This window comes from Podarcis liolepis, assembly GCF_965112155.1.
Source record: "Podarcis liolepis genome assembly, chromosome: 14".
Taxonomy (NCBI): Eukaryota; Metazoa; Chordata; class Lepidosauria; order Squamata; family Lacertidae; genus Podarcis; species Podarcis liolepis.
Window position 1 is genome coordinate 53,494,262 of NC_139569.1, and position 23,948 is coordinate 53,518,209.

At 44.0% G+C, this 23,948-nt stretch overlaps 1 protein-coding gene across 8 annotated transcripts in view; it reads right to left on the reverse strand.

Annotated features, from left to right (window-relative positions):
• The window catches only part of SIN3A (SIN3 transcription regulator family member A), a 71,487-nt gene that overhangs the window by 42,579 nt on the left and 4,960 nt on the right, over positions 1-23,948 (reverse strand). Inside the window, exon 1 of one of the 8 annotated variants that reach the window (XM_083475578.1) lies at positions 19,459-20,137. The exons of 4 other annotated variants lie outside the window; for them this stretch is intronic. The gene's annotated coding sequence lies outside the window, so the exon portion shown is untranslated. Of the gene's footprint in view, positions 1-18,730; positions 19,310-19,458; positions 20,138-23,948 lie in introns of those variants that run through there. 3 more of the 8 variants (XM_083475581.1, XM_083475583.1, XM_083475580.1) reach the window with 3 other exon arrangements.

Sequence of the window (23,948 nt, forward strand, 5' to 3'; positions counted from 1 at the left end):
GCATGGCACTTGCTTTAACAGCTTCATGGCACCTTTTTTCTAAGTCCCTGAGTAAAACCCATTTAACTATCCATAACTTGCAGTCTCACAGAAAGGTTGAAGGGGTGGGGTGAAAATCGGCCAGATCTCCCTTTCTGCCCCCCCCCCCCAAGAGAATCAATCTATTTAACTGTGTGAAAGAGCTTCTTATGCAAATTGTACAACAATGGAAAAGACATCAACAAGCGTCCTGGAAGGCATCTCCTGCCCAGCCAGAAGAGTTCTCTGCACCATGTGCAAACCATGTGACTGCAAATCTCAACTTGGCCACAAGGGAGCACCCCTGAGTTGCAGAAAGCGACTGGCAACTGTACTTAAACTTTGAACAATTGGACTTTAAATAAGGACTTGCGAGCAGAAAGGAATTGGACTTAAAAAATTTACTTCTTTGTAGACAGAATAAAGCAAAGATAACGTAAACTAGAGCTCAGAAAATCGCTTCTAAAGGATTGGCTTTCATCATTTAAAATTGTTGAACCCCCCCCCCCTTCAGCAGCAGGAGAAGAAGGGGGATCTTTTCTGGACTGTTTAAACCTGCAGAAGTGAGTTTAAAGTAAAGTAACTTTCCATCGTCCTGATCCTGGAGCGGGGTGTCAGGACTGACGTTTGAAGCTCATTGACCAGAGACAAACGCTTTTGACAGATAGCTAAAAGAAGAGAAACATAGTGATTCCATTGTTTCCTTTTGCACCTTAAAGGAACAAATATTGACAAAATATCTGAAAAAAAGAAACTGTTGTTAGACTTGTCTTTAAAAGAAAGATTAAAGAGAAGTTTTCCTCCTAGAGGGAGACTGTGAAACTGTAACCAACTCCTGGGAGCTGGCAGCTGTTACAGATTACAATCATGGGAATAGACATCTGACCTTCAGGACAATGTATTCAGAAGCTATGTTGTGTGCTTTCTATAAAACAAATGCCCTACTGGAACAGCTACATGAGAAGACGAATTTGATGGCTGATTCGATTAGAAATTTTGAACAGGCAGTGGGAAATTTTGAACAGGCAGTGGGAAAATATGTGGAGCCCACCCAGGAATTAAATCAGGAGTGTGACCTGACAGAACAGGCCCAACAGGAATATGAACTTTTGGATATCACAAATGAACTTGGAAAAAGCCAGATTTGGAAAGAAAAAGTTTGGTTTGGTCTGGAAATGGGGGGTTGGATAGACCCTCCTATGCAGGGATGTTTGGACTTTTCAAGTCTGGCAATGGGCTGTGAGATGTTTGGGATTGTGGGGGCTCTCAATTTTGGAGGGATTTTGAAACATGTCTTTAAATATCACATGGAATTTAGTGTTGATTATGGAAAAGGGGCTGATCTGTCAAGAAGGGTCAAAAATATTGCTAAGCTGGAGTTCCCACGAGTGAAACAAGCAGGAGACAAGGGAAAATACAGTTACAAATATGAAGAAGAGCTGCGGAAGGGACATGGAAGAGACTTAAGGGCCTCGGATATTAAGATACCAGGTTAATGCGCCAGATCGATGGGATAATGAGGACTGACAAAACCAGGAGGAAGGGACGCTGGATGAAGATTGGATTTGTTTTTATTTCCTTTTTTCACTACTAGGACTGTTTTACAAAATTGATGAATGTTAGAAAAATGTTGGAATGAAATTACTTGGCTTTAGTAAAAATGTTTAAAGAATTATGCAAGAATATTATGGTTATGAGAAGTTGGTAAAAATAAGATTTAAGTTTTAAGTTTCAAGGTTTTTCATAGTAAGATAAGATTAAAATAGTTTAAGGTAATGTAATGACAGAATATTATGAAATATGGAAAGGATTTGCTGTGACAATTAACAACCAGGATACAAGGAAGGGGAGGAGGAGGAGGTCAAGGAAAAAGGGTAATGATAGTTGAGGAGTTGAGAATAATGGATTTGTTTTTAAATGTTTGTGGTGTATTTTTGTCTTTTTTTCCTCTCTTATTTTGAATTTGTATATGTATGGTTGGAAGTGGCTTGTGTTTCTCTTTTTCTACTTTGTTTTTCCTTTTGTAACTTTAAATTTTTTTTTCAATAAATATCTTTTAAAAAAAAAGAAAGAAAGCGACTGGCAACTGGTTAATTTCGAACACTGGTTGCCTGGGAAAAGGAAAATATGTTCACAAGGCAACTAGTCCACAGAACCATTGTAGTCTGCTATCCACATGATGCCCAGCTAGCCATTCTGGCTCTGAAAGGCACAGAGGACCAACTCCACACACCAAGGAGTGCCGCGGTAACAACTCCCTTCCTAGCGCCACCCTCTGTCCCTGACCTGAGATAAAGGAGCACAGCCATTGTCGGACTGTGCTCTGAATCTCCATGTTGGCAAGGTGGTGATCCAAAAGTTTGTGATCGACCATGTCGAAGGCTGCTGACAGGTCTTAAGAGAATCAGCAGTCCTGACCCGCCTCAATCCAGCTATTTACTGAGATCATCTGTTAGGGCAACCAAAGCCGTCTCGGTCCCGTAACCAGGGCGAAAGCTGGACTGAAATGGGTCCAGAGCCGATGTTTCATCCAGAAACCTACCAAATTGTTCGGCAACCACTCTCTCAATTACCTTACCCAGGTACGGAAGATTCAAAACCAGGTGGTAATTGGATAGATCTAAAGGATCTAGAGATGTTTTCTTTAAGAGCGGATGCAACGCTGCTTCCTTCAACTCCCCTGGGAAAGTCCCCTGATTGGGACTGATTGATGATCTCACCCAGGTGGGCCCACACCTCGTCTGGACACGCTCTAATCAGCCAGGATGGGCACAGGGCAAGTGGTGGGCCTTCCAGCTCGAAGGAATCTGTCTACATCGGCAGGGAGTATCCGATCAAAGTGGTCCAATACTGGACCTGGGGACAGTCGAGGGGCCACCAGTTCTGTTACTGTATCCAAATTGGCAGGGAGGTCACGGCGGAGCAGCAAGACTTTCTCTGCAAAAAAGCTCGCAAATGCCTCACAGCTATGGGTCAAATTCGTATTTATATTTGGCTGTTCCTCTAGGGTTGTTAAAGACCTAATTATTCTAAAAAGTTGCGCCTGGCAAGAGCTAGTGGATGCAATGGAAGCTGAGAAGTAAAACGTCTTTGCAGCTTTCACTGCCATCTCATAGGCTTTCATAAGCGTCCTATAAGATGTTCTTGAGGCTCCGTCGCGAGCATGCCGCCATACTCGCTCTAGCCGTCTGAGGTCCCGCTTCATTTTTCGGAGCTTCTTGCTAAACCAGGGGGTTTCGGCGCGGTCACAGAGGGCGCTTAGTTGCGATCTCATTGATGGCCACCAAGAGCCAGTTATTCTAGCTCTCGACAAGCTCATCTAGTGAGCCGCTGGGGGAGCAGGGTCCCGCAAGGCCTGACGAAATCCATCAGGATCCATCAGTTTTTGCGGCTGAGCCCAAATAGGCTCACCACTCAAGCAGGGTGGGGGCGGGAAGTCAATCCTGGCTTTCAGAGCATAGTGATCAGACCATGGCACTTCCACAAGTGAGGACATGATCACATCTATACCCGCACCAAAAATCAAATCCAGCGTGTGGCCTGTTGGTGTGGGACCCAAAACAAACTGGGAGAGCCCTAGTGTCGCCATGGAAGACACCAGGTCCAGAGCCCGTGAGGAGGGGGTGGCATCAGTATGGACGTTGAAGTCACCCAAAACCAGTAGGTTAAGGAACTTCAAGGCCCAGCCTGCCGCCACATCCAACAGGCCTGACAGGGTGACTGCTGGTGTGCTAGGTGGTCGGTACACCAGCCAGACAGCCAAGCTCTCCTTGGTGCCCCACACTAGGCCAACACATTCAATGCTGGAGATTGGAGGTGATGGTACAGCCCTGAAAGAGCAATCCTCCAGGATTAGCTACCCCTCCCCCCCCCCGATTGGTGGAGGACGGAGAAACCTGGTGGTGTCATCTCATGCAAGGTGACTACTTCACCTTCGCACACCCAGGTCTCCGTCACGCACGCCACGTCAACCCCTTGCGAGATAAAGAAGTCTCACAAGGTGGCGGTTTTATTGCCTATGGCCAATGACGGAAGTGGGTGCTTTTCAATATCTTTATGTGCCCCTTGCCTAGATTGTCCGGAGCTTTGGGCTGGGTTGTCATCAATATGCTGATAACACCCAGCTTTATCTGTTGATGGACAGCCACCCTGACTCGGCCCCGGACACATTGACCTGATGCTTGGAAGCTGTGGCTGGATAAGCTGTGTGGGAGCCGGTTGAAGTTAAATCCTTCAAAGACGGAAGTCCTCTGGCTGGGTCGGGACGACATGGGGTTGGGGGGCCAACTCCCATCTCTTTCGGGGGCTCAATTAGTACCAGTGCCTTCTGTCAAGATTGGGTGTAACCTTCGATGCCTCCCTTTCCATGGCGGCGCAGGTTGCGGCCACAGCAAAGGTGGCATTTTCCCATCTCCACCGTATTAAGCATTGGTCCCTTACCTTTCTCGCCCTGATCTGGCCACAGTGATCCATGCGACGGTCACCTCCAGGCTTGGTTATTGTAACTCACTCTACGCGGGGCTGCCCTTGAAGCTGACCCAGAAACTCCAGTGGGTGCAGAATGCTGTGGCGAGGCTCCTTACGGAGTCTTTTCCATGGGATCACATTCATCCAGTGCTTTACCAACTGCACTGGTTCCCGGTGGTGCACAGGGTGCTGGTTTTGACTTACAGGACCGCCTCTTCTGGTATGCCCCGCAGAGGACCTTAAGGTCCACAAATGACAACATTTTGGAGGTCCTAAGTCACAAGGTGGTTAGATTGGGCTCAACTAGGGCCAGGACCTTTTCAGTACTGGCCCCAACTCGGTGGAACGCTCTGTCACAAGAGACTAGGGCCCTGCTGGACTTGACATCTTTCCGCAGGGCCTGCAAGACAGAGCTGTTCCGCCTGGCCTTTGGTTTGGACTCAGTCTGACCCTTATCTTTCCCTCCCCTTATGGTTTTGATCTATGGGCTATTATTAAAATGAAGCTGCATTTTAAATTGTATTTCTAACCTGTATTTTAAATTGTTGCGTTCCCCCCCTTTTTATTGTAATTGTACTGGTGTTAGCGGCCCTGAGCCTGGCTCTGGCTGGGGAGGGCGGGGTATAAATTAAAAATTTACTATTATGCAGCTTCCCACTCAAACATATACTGGTCTTGTCAAGAATTCTTTACACATTATTATTACTTCCTGTGCAGATCATAATTGTTAAGGAGAAAAAGAATGCCACTATCTGAGCCCTACATAGGGAGGTTCAGAGAGAGCAAATATCAAATGCTGACAAAAACATAATCGCCTTCCTCCAGATGATCTGGTTGTGCTGTACTGGTCTCTGCAAACGTCTTCACTTTAGCCAATTTATTTTGTTTACATATAATCCGCTTGAACATTTCAACAATGCAAAGTGGCTTATCTCTGGAAAGTGATATGCTTTACATTTTAAAATAAAAGGGCATATCCTCTTTATTTTCCTTTTTCAACCAAAGTGCCAATGAGAATTTGAGCCAATGTAATAGGGGGGTTTAAAATTAAAACAAGCTTTTTAGTAGGACAATAACATCAAAGTAGCCCAGTGTGTGGCTGAGAGTTGAACTACCATTCCATGAACTAAAGGCTGCCTTTTGTTCACCAATAGAACTGGGATTCAGTAGCAGTGCATTCTGCATTGTTCACCAATTACCTCTCATGCACCTGATCCAAAACACCCACCCACCTCACCCACACACAAAAACAAAGATCACCACAGCCAATCACAAGCAAACAATCACACCCTAGGCCAACCCCAACCTCTCTCACCACCAAAGGAACACAAGTGAACAACACAAGCAACGCTGACACCAAACTCTACATACATTAAACATAATAGAAACACTGCCACCCGACCCCACCCCTATCCATCTTCCCTCTCTCCACCCCCTTCTTTTTTCTTTTTTCTTTTCTTCTCCCCCTAATGCCTCAACAAATGAAATGGATTTGTAAAAATGTTACATGAAAAAAAAATACGAGGCACTACACTTCTGTAAAACAAGAAAATCCTGAATAAAATATATATTTTTTTAAAAAAACATGGCAGTGGAAAATCTAAAAAAAGAAAAAAAAAAGAAAATCTCAATATTTCTTCGAAGTACATTTTGAAACTGCTTGGATTTTGCCTCTACCAAGATAACAGGATTTTGTACATATTAAAAGCATTGCATGCTGACTGGGGAAAAAAATTACCTCTCATGCAGCTCTGGAGCAATTTTTCAAGAGGCAAAGGGGCTGCCAAGGAAGGGATAGAAAAATGCTGCTGTCCCAAAAGCAGAACTCACAGGATTCGTCCACCAGTGGCACCATAATCAGAACCTACAAGCTCAATACTAGGAATGCTAAGCTTCGCATATGCTAAATATTCCTGTTTCTCATTCCAGATCCCTTCAAGCAACTGAAACAATTTTGTCCTAATCTGCATGGTCTAAGCCTCAGGGGGCTAAAGGAAACTATTGACATACATAACCTTCCATTAACTCTGAAGATACATACATGTCAGTTGATAGTGCTAATTAGATTTAGGTCACTTAACGATAGGAAGTGATGCTCCTATGTATTGTTCCCCAAGACACACACACTCTCTCTCTCCTTCTGCATCCATTAGAACACATGCTGTTGATTTGCCCAGAGGTTAGGCAAGGTCAGACAGCTGTTGTAACAGTCACCATTCAGAAGTAGATCCCAAACTTGTAACAGGGATTTGGGAATTGCTTGAAAATGAAAAAAAGCAAGCAAGCAAGCAAGCAAGCAAGCAAACCACCAACTGTGTTTTTCAAAGGAACAACACAAATTTCTAGTTAAGACAACAAAGAGTAAAATTTCACCCAGAAGCTTAAGTACCATAATTTTAAAAATATCAACTTCTAATACTTAAAATGTAGAGATAGAGATAAGGCACACAGTTATAGAACAACATAGTATATCCAGCATCATTTGCAATACAACTCACCCCAACCTTAGCATGGAAAAGAATTGTAGCATCAGCAATTAGCAGGTGAAATTAGCTTAAATTCAAATGTCATCATTACACAAATCAAACCTTTTTCATCAGCCAAAAGCATATTTTTTCCATTCCCCATTGCATATGATTTGCACTCACTAGAAAGAATGAACTTTATCCACTGATTTCAAACCACTACTCAGAAAGAAAGATATGTAAGAAATGGAAAGGAGAAAAGGACAGTTTTAAGAGGACACCATAGTCTGGCAAAGTACAGTAGCACATATGAGGCACACTCCCTGATCAGGCTCCTCACGGGGTCTCTGCCATGGGAGCATATTCACCCACTGCTTTTCCAGCTGCACTGGCTCCCGGTGGAATACAGGGTCAGATTTAAGGTGCTGCTTTTGACCTTTAAAGCCCTTCACGGCCTAGGACCCTCGTACCTACAGGACCGCCTCTCCCGGCATGCCCCACAGAAGACCTTAAGGTCCATAAATAGCAACACCTTAGTGGTCCCGGGCCCTAAGGAAGTTAGATTGGCTTCAACCAGAGCCAGGGCCTTTTCAACTCTGGCTCCGGCCAGGTGGAACGCTCTGCCTCATGAGACTAGGGCCCTGCAGGATCTGATCTCTTTCCGCAGGGCCTGCAAGACAAGAGTTGTTTCACCTGGCCTTTGGCTAGGAGCCAATTGACTCCCTCCCCCTCTTTCTTTTCCTTTCTCCTCCTGTGATGAGGCTGCATTTTAATGTTTCAATATTTTAATGTTGTATTTTAATCTTGTTTTTAAGTTTGTATTCATTCAGCTTGTTTTTATTATTACTTGTTAGCTGCCCTGAGCCTGGCCTTGGCTGGGGAGGGTGGTGTATAAAAACTATTATTATTATTATTATTATTATTATTATTATTATTATTATTATTATTAAAAACGACCATTTCCCTAACAGGCATTTCAGACTGATCCAAATATAAGGGCACAAACATTTACAAATTAATCAAGGGCAATGTCCTCCTACTCAAAAGATATACACCAGGGTTTTACAGGTGAAGGTGCCAGATTGCAGTCTTCCTGACAACTGCATTTGCCTATGTCTGTGAAGTGAGAGGCCACTCTCCTCCACCAAATAATGTGCTTCATGCCACGTAGGGGAGAAAAACAGCTATAAACCTGTATGGTGAAGTGTCAGGTTCAAGCCACTCAGATATAAAGCTCAATAGGTGACATTAACCTAATTCCCTGACAGGGTTGTTGGGAAGATTAAGATTAAGTTGGTGGCAGCGGGAAAATAACCGTGTACCTGAGATTTTTGAAGGAAGGCGCAATAGAAACATAATAAAATTAAATAACATTCTGAATCTTGTCCTCTGACACAGGCAAAAGAATCAAGAAAAGGGAGGAGTCAGCATCATCCTTTGCTACCCTTAGGCTAAGAGACATGCAATGGCTGCTTGAAGCATGCTTGTGAGTAGCTCCAGTGCTAAGAAGGATCCCACAATTTGCCTAAGTTCCAAAGGGCAGCAAGGAGGGGAAAGGGCTCTTTTTTCACTCTGCACTAGGTTTTGAGAGCAGTCAGTAGCAGTAATACACCTTCTGCCCAGTATGAAGACAACCAGCCTCTATCCCAGGGGTCAGCAACCTTTTTCAACCGTGGGCTGGTCCACCATCCCTCAGACCATGTGATGGCCCAGACTATAGGGGGGGGCAGGATGAACGATTCCCATGCCCACAAATAACCCAGAAATGCATTTTAAATAAAAGGAAACATTCTATTCATGTAAAAACACGCTGATTGAGAAGGCGATTGGGCCACATCCGGCCCACGGGCCTTAGTTTGCCTATCCCTGTTCTATCCTAAAGCTCTAGCTGTGAAGCCTACTGGAAAGTCTAAGAATCACTATCTCCCCTGCAAACTACCGCAGAAGGTTGTTGTTAAAAGGATAAAATGTCACTGTGGAATCCTTGAAGGAAGAAATTGATAATAAGCAATTCATCAGCAATTACCTTATCCCCTCTTGGATATGACCAAAGTAAAGGCAAGAGGCAACATACCAATTTTTATAACCATTTCACTCATTTATAACTGTGGAATACAGTGGTACCTCGGTTTTCGAACGTCTCCATTGCTGAATATTTCGGTTTTCAAATGCCATAAACCCAGAAGTAAATGCTTTGGTTTTCGAACATGCTTTGAAAGTCGAACATGCCACGCAGCTTCCGCTGGGTGTGAGATCCTGAGGCCTAGCTGTCAGCTATTGAGTTTTTGGTTTTTGAACGTTTCAGAACTTGAAAGGTCTTCTGGAATGGATTACATTCGTGACTTCCGGGGTGGCGCCATCGGTAATGGCGGATTCCCTCTGACTTTGAGGGAACTGGCTCTACGGAAATCGGGTCTGTACCGCTACGGCGCAGCAGGGACCCCTCAAAAATCACAGGCGGGGGAAGCCTGTGACCGTGGGACTCGGCGGGCACCATTTGCGCCCCCCCAATTGGCAAAGGAACCCGGCAATGGGCTCTGGAGCGGAGCGGGGAAGTGGCGCGGTGCTGTGAGTCAATTGCTTCTTCCGTGGAGTGAAGCCGCGTAGCTGTTACCGGAGAGCGCTGCCCTTTTCCTGGGACAATTTGGCTGTAAAACAACGATCCGTGAGTAGGCTAACTTCGGAATTAAAGGAACTTTACAAATTTTATGAATAATTTGGCACCGAAGCGGAGAGGCATAAACAGGAAGTCTGCCTTCCGTTCTTGTAAATGGAGTAAAGCAATGAACTTGAAAGCGGAAGCTTTAAAAGACGTTGGAAAAGGATTATAATTCGAGCATCAAAACAGTGATTTCCCCCCTTGATTGCAGGGGAGTAGGGGGGTAAAGGTTTGAACGTTATTTCCCTGCAAAAAAAGAGAGGAAGAGGAGCTAAAATCCACCGCTTAAAACCCTGGAACGGGTTCCCAGTGACAGTAAGAAAGCCGTATTGAGAATCGCGCTGTTGCTGAAAGTACTTTTTGACAGTTAACTCTGCAGCTGAGATACAAGTAAGATACAATATTTCTGACCGGCTTCTCCTGGTTTTAAAGTAACAGGAAACAACTGAGATAGAAACTGTTGTCCTTTTTGTGAATTGGGGGACGAAAGGGGAAAGTTAATTACCCAAAGACATTTTTGACTGCTACTGTGTCCCCCTAGAGCAGGGGTCTGCAACCCGCGGCTCCGGAGCCGCATGTGGCTCTTTTACACCTTTGCCGCGGCTCCGGGGCAGATACTAGCAAGGGGAGGAGGCGCATTGTGCGTCCCGACACTCCCCACTGTGGCGGGCGCTGTACTGGCTGTGACGTCGCATGGGGGCAGTGTGTGCGTTAGTCACACACTGTCCCGACGTCACCTTCCCGCCCGCCCGCTACATTGTAAGGGGCATGTACGCTGGTCACTGCATTAAAAGGGGGCATGTACACTGGTCACTGTTTTGAAGGGGAGTGAAGAACACACACACACAAGAAAAGGTAACTTGTTAATTTAACATTTATTTCTATGAGGAGGAGTAATTCTGAGGGGTCAAACAAAGAAATAATAATAAAAAGTGACAAAAAAGTTATTTTTATAATGACGAGTTTTGCTGCTCCCAGTTTTTTTTCCCCTTCGGAAACGGGTCCAAGTGGCTCTTTTTGTCTTAAAGGTTGCAGACCCCTGCCCTAGAGGAAGTTTGAAATTGTTACAACACCAGCTGGGCCAAAGGGAATTTTCCATTTCAAAACAACTTTGGCTTTGAGTTTGAGATTGACCTTGGGCTATAACTTGAGGGTTATGGCAGATGGGAAAGAGAAGATAGACTTGTCACAAACAATGAGGTCTGGCAGAGTATTTCGCACAGACAGTGGGCTGCAAAGAAGAGCATCGACATCTGGCCCTGCTGGTTTACCAACAGCAACCCCATCTGCACAACCTAAACCTAAAGGTATGGCAGCTGATGATGCCCTGGCTCAGGCACTAGCTAAAATTAATGAATCTTTGGAAAGAATAAGTAAACAAGTAGCCGAGGCATCGGGCAAAATTGATCAAAACACCACAAGTATTAATATTTTGGGACAGAAGGTAAATACTAATACAGAAACTATTCAGAAATTACTGCAGGAATCCACCTCGACATGAAAGACAGCTGAAGAGGCTAAGGAAATTGCAACTGCTACAGCCACTGTTGTAGAAGAGAAGATACCACTGTTGCACAAACAACTTGAAGACCACAAGTCAACACTGTCTATGATTGAGTTGATAGAGAAACAAGCGAATTTAAGGGTCAGGGCCGTACCTGAATTGGAGAAAGACAATTTGATTGAATTTTTTACGCAGGAATTTGCAGACTTTTGGAACCCAGATTTGGGGAAGGATAGTTTCAAGATAGTGAGAGCTTTCAGACTTGGAAAAGGAGGGAGGAAGAACAGGGTGAGAGACTGTTTGATCACCCTCCGAGCAAAAGAGGAGAGAGACAAAATCTTGAGTCTGCATTTCCAGAAGACCTTGGAAATACATCAGTCAAAAGTGGAAATATATAAGGATATTCCGAAACATCTTTTGGACCTTAGGTCCAATTATAGAGATTTGGTCACCCTGTTGAGAAGCAACGGAATCATTTTTAGGTGGGAATTCCCCCAAGGCCTATCCTTCAGTTATAAAGGGAAGAAGATAAAAATAAGATCAGAAGACGACAAAGATAAATTTTGGAGAGACCACGGAGAAGACCTGCAGAAGAAAGTTACAGGAGAGCTAAGAGCACTTGTAAGTGAAACTTTAGACATACCAGATTTACCTCCGGAACTAAAAGATCGCCTGAAGAAGGTGATACCACCGACAGAACAGGAACAGGCACTGGGTGCAGTTGGAGGAGAAGTAAAGTAACTACATCATGGCTCTGCAACTATTAAGTTGGAATTGTAATGGTTTGAACTCCCCTCAGAAAAGGAGATCTGTGTTTCATTTATTAAAAAAGGAACAATTGGACTTGATTTGTTTTCAAGAAACACATATAACAAGGTTACACAGGAAACTACTGATTAATAAAAGACTTGGTCAGGAGTTCATTTCATCGGACAAGGTTAAAAAAAGAGGAGTTGTGATTTATGCAAAGGACAGATTATTACCAAAATTTATCTTTAAAGATGACCAAGGAAGATTTGTGGCAATTGAAATTCAAATACAAGGAGAAAAATTTTTGATAGTAGGAATTTATGCACCAAATGAGGGGAAATCTGATTTTTTAAAAAAGTTGCATGAGACCCTGATAGACTATCTGGATTATAATGTGATTTTGATGGGAGACATGAATGGAGTGGTATCTACACATATGGACAAGGCACAAAGACAGGTAGTCACTAAGGATGGTAGACTACCGAAAACTTTCTTTGAGATGACAGACAACTTGGACTTAGTTGATATTTGGAGAACAAAGAACCCCATGGCTAAAGAAGGAACCTTCTTTTCTGAAGCCAATATGACATGGACAAGAATTGACCAAATATGGGTAACTAGAGGAATGGCACCAAAGACAAGAAAAGTGGAAATCTGCCCCAAAACATGCTCCGACCATGATGCTGTTAAGATGGAAATGAAACTAATACCAACTGGCTCCTATAGATGGAGGATGAATGACACCTTATTCAGAGATGAAGAAGTGCTTAAGAAGGCCCAAAAAACCTTGAGAGACTATTTTGAGATAAATATGAACACCAATGTGGAAAAAAGAGTAATCTGGGACACAAGTAAAGCGGTTATGAGAGGGTTCCTGTTACAACAGAATGCATTAAAGAAGAGAATCCAAAATGAGAAGGATAAAATTTTGGAGAAAATAAAGGAAAGTGAAAAAAAATTGAGAGCAAAACCAAAGTCTCAAGAGATTTTGAGAGAAATAAAGTTATATCAAGTGCAATATATGAAAATGATGAATCAGGAGATAGAATGGAAAATTAAACAAATGAGACAAAAGACATTCGAGTCGGCTAATAAATGTGGGAAATTGCTGGCTTGGCAAATGAAAAAAAGACAAAAATTAAATACAGTTACAAATTTAGAAGTGGAAGGAAGGAATATACAGAACCCAGCTGAGATTAGAAATTGTTTCCAGAGGTATTTTAAACAACTATATACACAAGGGCCACAGAAAGAAACTGACGTAGATCGATTTTTGAAAACAAATGGATTACAAAAAATCTCTCAAGAAAATAAATTAATGTTGAATTACAAAATAACTGAACAGGAGATAGAAGGTGCCATTCAGAATATGCAATTGGGTAAATCTCCAGGACCGGATGGACTGACTTCTAGATATTACAGATCTTTAAAAGAATGGCTAGTACAACCTTTGAAAGAGGTCTGTAATGAAATAATGGAGGGGAAAAGGGCACCAGAGTCGTGGAAAGAAGCATATATCACACTTGTACCGAAAATAGAGACTGAAAAGACGCAGCTTAAGAACTATCGCCCCATATCATTGCTTAATGTGGATTACAAAATTTTTGTAGATATTTTAGCTAAAAGACTAAAAAGAGTCTTAGTGGAAGAGATACATAAGGACCAAGCACGCTTTCTCCCAGGAAGACATCTATCTGATGTGAGAAACATAATTAATATTTTAGAAAAATTACAAGTGAATATAAACACTAAGGCAGTTTTAATTTTTGTGGACACGGAGAAAGCCTTTGACAACATTTCTTGGACTTTTATGAAAAAAAACTTACAGGGTATGGGGGTAGGCCAAGGCTTTGAAAATGGTATAAGTGCAATATATTCTGAACAAAAGGCTAAATTGATTGTAAATAATGTGGTGACGGAGGAAGTTAAGATAGAAAAAGGGACACAACAAGGTTGCCCAATCTCCCCATTGCTTTTTATATCGGTCCTGGAGGTTTTGCTGAATATGATAAGAAGGGACCAGTTGATTAAAGGTATACAGGTCGGAGCCAAACAGTACAAATTGAGAGCATTTGCAGATGACTTAGTATTGACGTTACAGGAGCCAGAATCTAGTACTAAAAGAGTTTTAGAACTGATTCAAGAATTTGGTCAGGTTGCAGGGTTTAAATTGAATAAGTCAAAAACCAAGGTTTTAGAGAAAAATTTAACACCAATTGAGAGAGAGAGGTTTCAGAATGAGACAGGTTTAACAGTGGTTAAGAAAGTCAAATACTTGGGGATTAACATGACAGCAAAAAATGGGAATTTATTTAAAGACAACTATGAAAAATGCTGGGTTGAAGTGAAAAAAGATTTAGAAATTTGGTCAAATTTGAAGCTTTCACTGCTAGGCCGTATTGCTGCGATAAAAATGAATGTATTGCCTAGAATGTTGTTTTTGTTTCAAACGTTGCAAATTGTGGACAAAATGGACTGTTTCAAGAAGTGGCAGAGAGATATTTCTAGATTTGTCTGGCAGGGCAAGAAGCCTAGAATAAAATTTAAAATACTAACAGATGCAAAGGAAAGAGGTGGATTTGCCCTGCCAGTCTTGAAACTTTACTATGAATCAGCAGCTTTTTGCTGGTTGAAAGAATGGCTGCTTCTTGAAAACGCAGACATTTTGGATTTAGAAGGTTTTAACAACGTATTTGGATGGCATGCATATTTGTGGTATGATAAGGTCAAAGCGCATAAAGCATTTAAAAACCATACTGTCAGGAAAGCATTGTTTAATGTTTGGATAAGATACAAGGACTTATTGGAAAATAAAACCCCAAGGTGGCTGTCACCGATCGAAGCGAAAGCTCTGAAAAAGCTCAATATGGAGGTCAAATGGTCGAAATATTGGGAAATTTTGGAACAAGATGGAGATAGATTGAAATTGCAGAGTTTTGAAAAACTAAAAAACAAAGTGTGTGATTGGCTTCATTATTATCAGATAAAGGAGGCATATAATTTGGACAAGAAAATTGGCTTCCAGGTGGAAAAATCAAAATTAGAAACAGAATTGTTAGAACCCAAAACTAAGACTTTGTCAAAGATGTATAACCTGCTGTTGAAATGGAATACTCAGGATGAAACGGTGAAATCTGCGATGATTAAATGGGCACAAGACGTTGGACATAACATAATGATGGCTGACTGGGAACAGTTATGGACCACAGGTATGAAGTTTATGGCATGTAATGCCTTAAGAGAGAATATTATGAAAATGATATACAGGTGGTACATAACCCCAGTCAAGCTTGCAAAAATCTACCATTTGCCCGATAACAAATGTTGGAAATGTAAAGAAACTGAAGGTACATTCTTTCACCTTTGGTGGACGTGCCCAAGGATTAAGGCTTTCTGGGAGATGATATATAATGAATTGAAAAAGGTATTTAAATATACTTTCTTGAAGAAACCAGAGGCCTTTCTCCTGGGCATAGTTGGCCAGGTCCTTAAAGAAGGACAGAACTTTCTTTATGTATGCTACAACAGCAGGAATACTTATTGCAAAGTATTGGAAGACACAAGACTTACCCACTCTGGAAGAATGGCAGATGAAAATGATGGACTACATGGAATTGGCGGAAATGACTGGCAGAATCTGAGACCAGGGAGAAGAGTCGGTGGAAGAAGATTGGAAGAAATTTAAAGACTATTTACAGAAATATTAAAAAATTAATGAATGTTAGAATGATGTTGGATTGAAGTTAAGTGGTTTCTAGCTGTAATAGTTTAAAAGAATATGGAAAAATTGGATTTTTAATAGGTAAAAATTTAATGTTATAATATATTAAGATTAAAGATCAGGATAATAAGGAGGGAAAGGAATTGCTGAACTAATAAATTGAACTGGAATACAAAAAGGGAGGTATGAGGAGGTCCGGGAAACAAGTAAATGAAAGATAAGTGACGAAAAGATGGAATTATTTTCAACTGTTTTTTATTTTGTATTTTTTCTTTTTTCTCATTATGTAATACTGTGAAAACTTTAATAAATATTTATTTTTAAAAAATGGAATGGGTTACATTCAAAAACTGAGGTACCACTGTACGGCTATACTGAAATAAAATCTGATTTTTTTACATTTTAAAAATGTAAAGTTTTAATTTTATTTTTTAAAAATCTAATTACTTTTAAGTAGACAAAAACAACTTATGTAGGCTGTGGGTCCCAATGCATTTTAGAACACAGTTTTTCCAAATACCGTGGTATAAGAACAGCTTAGTTTATGAACAACTTGGATTAAGAACGCTGAAACCCTGGAAGTAGGAGTTTTGGTTTGTGAACTTTGCTTTGGAATAAGAACATGTTTCGCTTCCTGTTGAGTGTGTTCCATTTGTAAATTGAGTCCCCCGCTGCTATGGGAAAGCACGCCTTGGTTTAAGAATGCTTTGGAACCGACTTCCACAATGGATTAAGTTCGTAAACCAAAGCACCACTGTAATAATTTTAAAAAATTGCAGTGAATTTTCAGAGATACAGAAGTCCCCAGCTTCATAGTTGCCGTCCACAAGTTGATGACAGGATGGGGGGCATGAAGCTAGCAAGCTCATTCCCATCAGTCTCCCTTGGGTGATTAATAGACCGGGCAATAGGCTGCCTGAATAGGGCTACTGAGAATGAATTATCAGTAAAGAACTTCAGGTTTCTGCATGATAAAGTCACAATTACATATTCAGAGGTCTAAATCCTAGCCTTTTGCACTAGGAGTCAGCAAGTTTGTTTATAAAGCACAGACCCTGTTATATTAATGCAGCTGCACTGAAGTACTTTTACAATCAATATCACTCATAGGAACAAACCACTCTAGATTTCATTAATGCAGATAGAGGCATGAGATTTACAAATCAGAAGCATCAACATACAGTAAGAATTTTATTTCCTGTTTCCAGTAAAACTATGTTTGTATGTTTTTGGTGATATTGTAGCACACCATTTGTGTAACTGACCACATAAGGGCCAGTAGTAATTTCACATGCTCCCTGATCTAAACCGCCTATAACATCACTCCCCTATATTTTTTTTATTAAAAAGTCCTAAGACTTTATGTTATTGTTACTGCTTTGTAGTGGTTTATAAGCCCACTCAAGCATGGAAGTGAAGTAAACATAAAATATGGCTATGCAGAACTTATGTCAACATGAAAATGATATTCTATGCCCAACAATCCTGTATGTGCCTACTCAGAAGGCCAACTGAGCTCAGTGGAGCTTCCTCCCAGCGGATTACTCCCAGCCAGTGTGGTGGAGTGGTCAGAGTGTAGGACAGGACTGGACAGACCCAGTTTCAAACCCCAATTCAGCTGTAAAGTTCAAGAGGTGACTACAGACTTGTCGTTTTCACTCAGCCTAACTTACCCCATAGGGACGTTCTGAAGGAAAGACAAGGGAAACTGTATGCTAAATTGAGCTCCTTGTAGAAGGCAAGATGCAGTTTTAATAAAATGAATGAGTATAACACGTATGTAGATTTGAGATAAGTTTAATATCCTGACCCTATGCTGACCTATCCCTCCATCCCCCACAAAACCAAACCAATGGTAACTAATGACAAAATGATTTTGGCAGGGATGGAGAACCTGTGGCCCTCCAGATGTTGCACTGCAACTCCTATTAGCCTCAGTTGGCATGGTTAAGAACACCTAGAGATCCACAGGTTCTCCATCCCTGTAAAAGAAGCACAAAACCACTCTGCCCTGAAACCATAGCATAGAATACGATGGAACCTTTAAGAGAACTAGTATGATCTATTTCTATAACTGCACGTCAAGTGGAGAGACATGGTTGTATCCATGACAGCAAAAAACTGAATAAATAAATTAATTTCAATAACTTTGCACACAACATGTAAAATATTTACACAAGATTTGAAGAAATCTAGAAACTTACACAGCAATTTTTTTAAAGGGAAAAACAGTCACTTTAAAAAAATCATTTTAATAGTTATGTATTATTTATAACCAACTCTTCTAGATATCCAATTGCATTCCTAAAATAGAGGAAAGTAACTGCCAGCTAGCTGCTCTCTAAATTCCACAACACAAACACCATTATTTTTAAACAGCCACTCTTAAAAATTGCACACTTTCTATTTAAATAGCATATTTAATGGCAGTGAACCCCATTTAAGCACAACCCAGTGTCTGGAAAAGCAAAATGTGCTGCCTCTGTTCACACTCGGGCATCTGAGGACAAAAGGCATCAGTGTAAGAACTGAGTGATTAAGGAAGGATTCAAAGTGATTGGTTGCATTACAAGGGGCCTCCAGGGTCTGTCACCATCCTCTCCTCTGGCAACAGCCCAACTTCACCCTGATGACCTCGGATAAGGTCCTTTAAAGGGGGCTTTTACGACTACCATAGCTCTCGCCTGGAAAGCCATGAGGTGGTGCCCAGGCAGCTACTACTTCCTGCAGCTGCTTCTCAGGCACGTGGAATGAACGGGTGGCTGTTCCTGCGCTCCAGAGCTGCTAGCCAGGTTTTTTACCAGCCACACGTTGAAGAGCTTTGTGCCCACACTGACAAGAAGAAAAAGCAAATACACCCATTCATTTAGCCACGCTTCCTCATCCACTCAAGCTTTCCCTGCCTTCCATTCCTGAGCATTTGAGCTGAAGTGAAAGTGAGCCATCAGGATAGCGACATTCCTGGGATGTTCTCCCCAGGGAGGTTCGTCTGGCATTTTCATTATACTTAGGTTAAAAAGTTCCTCTTCAAAAAGGCCTTTGGCTGGCTAACATCCTATATTATTTTAAATGTGCTTGCAGGAAGGGAGGGGGGATTATTGTTTTGTTCTGTTCTATTTCTTAAAGCATTTTGTGTTTTTATCTACCCGAGATCTACGGATGAAGGGCGGTATACAAATTTAATAAATGATAATGATAATGTTAATAACAATGAAGTCCTCTTGGTCTTACTCCCAAGTAATCGGGGCTAGGCTTGCAGGACAAGCAGCTCTCCTCCTCTTCGTCGTGAAAGTGAAGCAGAATTCCAGGAAGAGTGATATTTTTAATATATTTTTTTAAAAGGACCCAAACTCCCGACTGCAGCGACCACGGCCCGCAGGAGGGGCCGCATCACCCTGGGCCAAACTACCGAGGGGGGGAGGGGAACAGAGTCGGCGCCGGTGGCCGCGGAAGCGCCACCGGAGAGAGAGGAAGGGAGGCCCCGCCCACCCGGCGGCGCCCCGCGCCCCCTCCCCGAGGGGGCGGAGCCACAATGCATCGCGAATAAGGAGGGTGGGGGGAGACTGAAGAGAGCCGGCCGGGAAGGGGAAACTTGGGGGCGGGCCAGGCAGCCAGAACCGCCTAGGACTGGCGGCGCGGGAACAAGAAGAGGGGCCGCCACCGCCTTAGTGCCGATGACCGAACGAATCGCTTCCACTCCCTCCCTCCATCCATCCTCCCTCCCTCTCCCGCTTTCAACGGATGGCGCGCGCGACACAGGCGCGAAGCCACGCCCCTCCACACACTGCGCGCGCACCACGCTCCCCTTCGCCCGCCCGCCACGGGTCTTGTCAGCGCGCGTGCGCGCGCCCAGCCGCTCGCGCCTTCTGCTCACCTCAGCGCCGCCGCTGCCTCGTACTTGCCGTCCTCCTCGCGCTCAAGGCGCCCGCCGCCTCTCGCTCCCCGCCGTTGCCGCTTTCTCCTCAGGCGGCGGGGCTGGGAGCCTCGTCAGGAGCCGAAGGCCAAGCCAGGCCTCCGTCTGCCCGCCCCGCGTCCCCCACACCGAGCAGGGCGGCGAGGCGGCTCGCGGCGGGGGCGCCGCTCGAAGGGAAGCGGGCGAAGGGAAGCGAAGGCAGCAGCGAGGGAGCAGGTTGCCCAGACCAACCGCCTCAGGACGGCCGCCGCCGCCGAGCACTGCCCGCTTCTCTGTTCCTTGGGAAATCCCGCCTCTCCCCTGCCCCCGGGGCGGCCTCCCGCACGGCCATTGGGCGGCGCTGACGCCGCTCGGCCTCCCCGCCAATTGCCGCGCGGCGCTGGCCAGCTTCCGCTGCCTTGATTGGGCGACGGCTCCCAGGAAGGGGATGCGAAAGGAGGGTTGTAGGAGGAAGGGGGAGAAGGCTAAAAAAAATTCCGTATCGGAATCAAAGGCCCGCCCTTCCCGTTCGCCCATTGGATGGCGAAGCACGGCCCCAGGCCCGCGGGTGGCGGAGGAAGCCGTCGCTCGAGGAGGCGGAGAGGCAGGCCCCGCCCACCTGGGTGGCTGCAGGAGCCCTTTTGTGGAATGTTTACATCGCGGCTCGTGGCGGCCAAAGCGGCCTCGGCAAAGGGCGGCCGCCCGGCCGGCAGGGAAGGAGGGGCCCGTGGGGCGCCAGGCGCGCGCGGGCCCCGGCCGGGAACGCGGCGGCGCCGCCAACACGCCGCAGCCGGGCGCGCTTCGAGGACCCCCGGCTGACGCCGCCGCGCGCCAGACAAATGCAGGCGAGCAGCGCCAGAGCGCGCGCTCTCGGGAGGAAGGCGGGCGGCCCCGGGGCAACAGGTTGCCAGAGCTACCATACGGCCGCGAAGTAGAAATGCCCGCAAAAAACAGTCGCCGGGAATAATTTCTGAAAATACTGGTGCGCAGAAGGTCCGACAGCTTGGGGTTAGGAAAAACATTTATCAAGTCCCCCTTGTGTTTACGGGGATTTCCAAAGGATTGCCAGCATTCAAGTTTCTAGCCTCTGGCAATAAAGAACTGTTGCAATCCTATGCATTCTTACCTCGGAATAACTCCTGCTCTGTTCAGTGGTCCTTACTTCCAAGGAAACATGTATAGACTTGTACCACCTATTTAAGTCAGTCACACAATTTGAACTTCACAGAGTTTGATACCCTGAGAATACTCAATTGGATCTCCTGACTGTTTTCATTGTCACAGGCAACCAACCCCAGAAAATACTGAATTCTTGAAAACATTCAGGACACCTTGCCAGCATCATGAGAGCCAATTCCCAAAGAATTGTCCCAAACCAAGTACTGTACACACAAGACCAGTTGAACACAGCAAGCTGCAGTGTTACATAGAAATTCAGTCCTCACAATGATCGCTATAGATCTGCAGTCCAAAAACTACTTTGCTTGCTATCTGTCCTCTTTTTAATATATACACTGGGGAAGCACATTTTTAAGCAAAAAGAGCCCAGCCACCAAAACAACGCTAAGTATGTTTTAAAAATGTGTATAGTTAGCTTGCAAATGCTCTCCCCCACCCCCAAACTTTAATGCAGGTGCATCATCACACGAGAGATTTATGTACACAATGACTGGTTTGGGAAATTGCAGTCTTAGAAAACTCATTTGCTCTTACATCAGCTTTGCTTTTTTCCGGAGGTAAGACACCTGCCCATCCTAAACCTACATTCATGTACACTCACGCCTGAACATCCAGTTTAAAGGGTAACAACACAACCTGCCTCTCCAAGTCAATTACCGTATGTCTTGAGTCGCAGTTCTGATCAAATGAAACACATTATAGAATTGTAGAGTTGGATGGGTCCATGGTGGACTTCTAGTCCAGCCCCTGCAATGCAGGAATCTTTTTGTCCAATGTGAGGCTTGAACCCACAACCCTGAAAGAGTCTCATGCTCTACCAGCTGAGCTACCCAGGCTCTGACATTCCAAACCTTCAGGTGGAATGAGTTGATAGGCTGCTTTGGTAACAAAAACAACTTCCAGAACAGCAAAATTCTGTAAAGTACAGTTTATCTATCTGTGTATGTTTGATTTATTTATTTATTTATTTATTGCATTTATATACCACCTTCTTCTTCCAAGGAGCTCAAGGCGGTGTATGAAGTTTGTAACCACTGCATTAAACCAATGATTTTCCAGCTAGGAACTCCTTAGAAGAGGGCATAATGTTTCTGATGCTCCCAGTGCCATGAAAATATACTCAGAACTGTGTGTGAGTGAAAGTATCAAAAGATGGGGCTCAATATGTGTGTTTCTCTACAAAAAAAGAGCACAGGTGCAGCAAAATGCAAAGACCACCAGTCACTGGTACGATGAACATTCTCTCCTGCTGTGTGGGTCTGGTTCCATGTCTTAATGCATCCTCTTGCCTATTTATGTATGCATATACACACTACAGATGCAAAAGAAAACAGCCCATCTACATTATGGAATGGCAGAAACCACAGAGCAACAAGAAGAAATGGAATTAGGCAGCTCACTACATCCATAAGCCAGACACTTGGCCCACCAAGCTCAGTCCTGTCCACGGACGAGCAGCAGCTCTCCAAGGTTTCAGGCAGGGAGATGCCAGGGACTGAACCTGATGTCTTCTGTGTGCAAAAACAGCAGCTCTATTGCTGAGCTATGGTCCTTCCACATTTGCATGCTCCCCAAAAAATTATTCTTGCAACTGCATCTAGCAGGGACTTGCTGAGCTGCTTGACATGGAACGGTCAGAAGCAATGTTTTTTCTGGGGGTACTCAAGGATATGCAGTACTGGCACCTATTTTCTTTTTTTAAAAGCACTGGTCAGAAGGGAAATGGGCTAGCACCCAAATCAGGGAGAAGTCTCTCCCACATGTGATTTCATGCAAAGCTTTGGTCTGAGAGAACCAAGGTACAGCTGTAATGGAATGGAGTATCCCGAGAGAAGGCATGGCTGGCTAGAACACTGAATACAAGCACTCCACAAGGCACAATTACATTACAGTTCCTGCTTAAAAACAAGAAGTGATTGTTTACTCCCCTAACCTAATGCTGTGGACATAGCATATCTTGATTTTAGTAAGGCTTTTGACAAAGTCCCCCATGATGTTTTTGCAAGGAAGCTGGTACAATGTGGGTTGAAAGAAGTACAGTGGTGCCTCGCAAGACGAAAAGAATCCGTTCTGTGATTCTCTTCGTCTAGCGGTTTTTTCGTCTTGCAAAGCAAGCCTATTGACGGATTAGCGCTTTTAGCGGCTTATCTGCTGATCGGATCAGCTGATAAGCGGCTTAGCGGCTTAGAAAAAAGGGGGGAACCCGCAGGAACTCGCAAGGCATTGTCGTCTTGCGAAGCAAGCCCATAGGAAAATCGTCTTGCGAAGCACCTCCAAAACGGAAAACTCTTTCGTCTAGCGAGTTTTCCGTCTTGCGAGGCATTCATCTTTCGGGGCACCACTGTATCTGTTAGGGGCATCTGTAGCTGCTGACCAAACCCAAAGAGTACTCCTTGTCGTCCTGGGAAAAAGTAACAAGAGCTGTTTGACAGTGGCACAGACTTCCTCAGGAGGTGATGGACTCTCCTTCCTTGGAGGTTTTTAAGCAGAAGTTGGATGACCGCCTGTCATAGATGTTTTTGCTAAGATTCCTGCATTGCAGGAGGTTGGACTAGATGACTCTTGGGGTCCCTTCCAACTCTGCAATTCTAGGATTCCACCCAGCTGTCACCAGTAGTTACATATTAAACTCACCCACTCCTTCCAACAATGATATCTGGGCCAGATCAAAGGGAAGGTGACACAATCTCTGCTTATGCCTAAGTTCATCACAGCATACATGAGAGGAGGCTGCTTCTTGGATTTCAGATCCACTATTTGGGAGCATGTTTTTATCCTGGAAGCAGCAAACACAAGCATTGCCCAAGAAGCTCCAAAGTGGTGCATCATCACCCAGCAAATCCCATAATTGTGAAGATGGCAGCCACACATGCTCAGAGCATTGCTTGTCCACACATTTTCCCACATGGATAAAGCTACTAGCAATTAAGCCGCTTCCGTCACCAGGAACACCTCCGACATGCAGCTGCTGCACAGCAGAAGTTCACATTAGCCTGACTCTTAAAAAAAAGGAAGTAAAAATAAATCAGCCAACATGACTGGGCTTGAATTAATAGAAACTTTATCCCTCAGAAGACGGCGCCTAAGCTAAATGTGGGAAAATAATTATATTCACTTAGCTGGAAATCTCTAGGATTTGATTCAGTGTGATGGCTTTAAAAAGGTAGAGAAAAGTGGACTAATTCATGGACAACCAAGTCTGCCATCAGTGATTGGCCACATTAGCTACATAAAACCTCCACATCTAAAAGCACCTGTGAGTATCAGCTCCTGAGGACCACTGCCTTCATGCC